This window comes from Apium graveolens, chromosome 8, assembly GCF_009905375.1.
Source record: "Apium graveolens cultivar Ventura chromosome 8, ASM990537v1, whole genome shotgun sequence".
Taxonomy (NCBI): domain Eukaryota; kingdom Viridiplantae; phylum Streptophyta; class Magnoliopsida; order Apiales; family Apiaceae; genus Apium; species Apium graveolens.
The window spans coordinates 54,198,311-54,202,414 of NC_133654.1; positions in this window are offsets into that span (position 1 = coordinate 54,198,311).

Below are 4,104 nucleotides of genomic sequence, written 5' to 3' on the forward strand. Positions count from 1 at the left end.
GCAAGACAATCAAATGAACTGGCATGACAATCCATTTGAACTGGTAGGACTTTCGGTGAGACTATCCTTTTGAACTAGCAAGATAATCCCAATAGCTAGCAAGACAATCAGAATGAACTAGCAAGACTTTCGGTATGACTATCAATTGTCATACCGATTGTCATAGTAGTTCAAATCAAATTGTCTTACTGAATTATTAATAGATTTTAATCTAATAATAATTCTGAAAATCCTTAATATTAATTCTGAATTAATTAATCAATTAATTCAATTAATCAATAAATTAATCTTTGCAGATTTAATTTATTTTCATAATTAAATTATTTGACTTAATTAATTAATAGAGAATTAATACTAATCTTGAGCAGCAACCATTCTTCTGAAAATCTTCTGAAAATTACTGTCAATTATGAATCAATTCCACCACTTCAATGTTGACACTCGATGTACTGTCTGGTTCATGAGTGACTAACTTCCGTGACATTTCTTCAAGCCTTGACCTTGATACTCTTGATTTTCTTCAGACTAAATCCTTGTAATTAATTGATACCCTGACGAGATCTCTTTCACTTGACTAAATCCACAATCTTGATTTATATCACTGAGGCTTGATCAATTTCTTGAGCTTCTTCCAGTGAATTAAGTCTTCAAGTCTGTAGATGAATAATGTTTCTTAACCCTTTGACAGATGTTACTCTGTGAGATCTCTCTGACGATAGATCCACTATTTACTTATTACATTCTTATTTGAGTTGAGTTAAATCCTCGAATAAACAAATAGGCTATGACATATGCCTTTCAATCTCCCCCTATTTGCTTGTTAGACAATAACAACAAATACCTAGAGGATAACTCAACTAACAAATAAGAAAAAGATATAAACAGTAATGCAAAGTAAATAGCAGAAAAGTTCTGGATTATATTTAACATTTTCCAGATTCCAAAAGAAATTTACAAGTGAATACAAGATAGATGTTCCTCTAGCCTGAACATATAACTACATTAGACTATCTTGATTCATAAAGCTCTAATCATATTACATTGAGTTTTGAGCTAATTGACTTCAGTTCTCTTCTCTTCTGACTTCACCTTCTTCTAAATCTTGAAGCAACTCTTTGTCAAAGACACGATCCTTTTCTGAAGTGAAGCTTGCTGGTCTGACTGGTTGAACTCCAACTGACTTCAGCTTATTCTTGATCTGATTGTACCTTTTAATATTCTTTTCACAATAAGCTTGAATCAAATCAGCAGCTTGAGTCTTCAACATGGATGAGTATCCAGCAGTTCTTAAATGATGTTCCATCCAGACCAGATGCTTAGCTGAGTAGTCTTTAAGAGATTGTACATCTAGCTGACAGATTTGAAGACAATCAGACTTAAAGAATCTCACCTGATGAGGATTGTTGACCACTTGAGGACTAGCCCTGCTGGCAAACTCTTTAAGCCTTTCTCGAAGAACTTCATTCAATTCTGAGCTTCTTTTTACCTTGTTGAGAAGAACCCAAATCTCTGACAAAGAACGATTCTCAAATAGATGAAGTGACACCTTGAAAGATCCTTCACTCTGACAATATACAAAAATGCTCATCTCATTTAAAGATCTATCAAAAGCAGCTGTGATCCTTGAGACTTCAGTCTTGATAGCATTCATGTACATGTCATTGTTAGGATTTGAGATTTCCAGCTTGTCAAGAAGATGTAGGAACTGTCTATCATTGTTAGTGCTCAGCTGAGGCATATCAAGTACTCTCCTAGCTTCATCCCATTTTTCACCAATCTTCAGTCTGACATCTCTTCTCCTTTCTTGAGCCTTAATGTCAAGAAGACGTTGCTTTTGAAGAGTTTCTGTTCTTTGAATGTCTTTCTTCATGTCAATGATCTGGGAGACCTTTTTGAGTTCAACTTCTTTTCTTTTCATCTCTGACTGCTGCTGCTGAAACTCTTTCTCAAAGATAGGATCCACTAAAGCTTCCTCTTCCCACTCTCCAAAATCACTTTCCTCTTCAGCTTCAAATAAACCATCTTTATCTTCCAAGACTGGTTCAGTGGGAATGTCAAAAATATCAAAGTCATCATGTTCTCCACTGTAATAGACATCATCAGCCTTTCCTTTGTCCCCAGCAGAGGTATCTTTTTCTTTCCCCTTTCCACTACTCCCTTTCTTCTCCCCCTTAGTTGAGGGATCCTCTACTGACTTTCCCTTAGATCCCCCATGACCTCCATCACCTCCCGAGCCTGAGCCTCCACCAGACGGCCCTTCAAAGTAAGTCCTTTGTTCTTCATTGGGACAGTGAGAATTTTTGATCATGTAGTACAGGTGCTTCATCCCTTCATTCAGATGTTCCATACCTGTCTCTATCTTCAGAAATCTAGAGGAATCCAGTGAATGATTCATTTCAACCAAATCTTCAAGAGAAGTCATCCTTGTATGTAGAGAGCAGAAGTTAGAAATGTCATCAGCTGATAAAGTTGGAGTTTCCTGAATGGAATTGAGCTTTGGTGTGACAGTGTTCTTGAGATCTGAGATATCATTCCTTATGAGTGCCAGCTGATTGTTGACAGAGGTGGAAGAAGAAGACCGTTCAACCACTTGTGCTTTGAATGCTTGAGCTTCAGCTTGGCTTTTAGCAAGTTCTTCTTTTAGAGCAGCAATTTGAGCTAACAGGTTTTCAGTATCTGTGTCTGTGTGTGCTCTCACCTGAATTTCACTCGTGTTTGGTTCACTCACCTCACGTGCTTGTGTTTCTCTCAATATAATTGCTCGTGAGGAGTCTTCCTGTTGCTGTTCTTCTGTACCTGCAGTTAAAATCACCATAGCCTCTTCAAGAGAGGTCAGTGGTGGTGCAATGGGAATTCGCGAGTCCCGATCCTCAGTCAAACCTATCATTTCATGTGAAATAGATGTCTGAATTGCTTCAGGGATAGATTGACCGAGTTACCCTCCAATTTCTCCAGATAAATCTGCGAGTGGAGAATCCCGTGAGGGAGCCAGAGGTGTTTGATCTGGGAGGGGAGAAAATGACTCTATTACGGGTGGTTGAGAGTCAGATTTTCCCTCAGAAGCATTTGACTGCTCTTCTGCCGTAACTATGGCAGGCACTGTAACAGACTCTATGTGCACTCCTCGCTCTGTGTCCTGAGTATCATCTGTGGGTATGTATGGTTCCATTGTGAGTAATGGAATTGTGCTTGACTCAGTACAAGATGCCATGGCCCTATGGCAAATTTCAATAGATTCATCCTGTTGAGAGAATGTCTCTAGTAACTGTTCATTGGCCATTTCAAAGTCCATGTCCTGTTGGGAGGACAAGGATGGGCTTTCAGATGCCTCAGTATAAGTTTTTCTTTTCTTTGGAGGAGGCAGAGCTGAGGGTTCACTCACATTTAACAATGCACTACTTCCTATTAATCTTCTGGGTAACATTTTAGATAGTGGGGGAGAGGTTGAGATAGAATGAGACTCTGTGTTTGGCTCTATGACCAGGGATTGAAGCTGTGGTTCTACAACTTCATGGTCAGCCCTATCAACCACTGGGGGTCTTTCAACAGAAGTAGGAATGGAGTGAGAGTGAGGAATTACTACCTGTAATGGAAGAGCATCTGATGTTGGAGGAGCCTGGGTGGCTTGAACCACTGGAGGTTGAGGTTGCTATTCATGACCGGGAAGATTGAAAATAGGTAAAGGAATATAAGTGGCCATGAAAGCAGATACAAGTACTGGAACTTGCATGAATTTAAAGGTTGTGTCTTGGCGGGTGTAAATCTTTTTGCTTACTGGAGGGGGTTCGGTTACTGCAGAGTTAGCAAAAAGGGCTTTGTGTTCAGGTGTGAGAAGATGATCTGCTATAAGCATGAGAAAACGAGCATAGTAACATGATATCCTACGATTTGTAGAATGATCACGTAAAGCAGTAGTGAGACGTCTCGAGAGAATGGGAAAAAGTAGTTTGCCAAAATTGATCTTTTGATTGAAAACAACCGCAAGACCAATATACTGCAGAGTGGAAGTGATGTTGTGAAAGTTGGATTTAGTGCAGTTGGCAAACACTTTAGGAAGTGTATCGAAGAAAATATCCCATTCAGACACCAAATTGGATTTTGAAA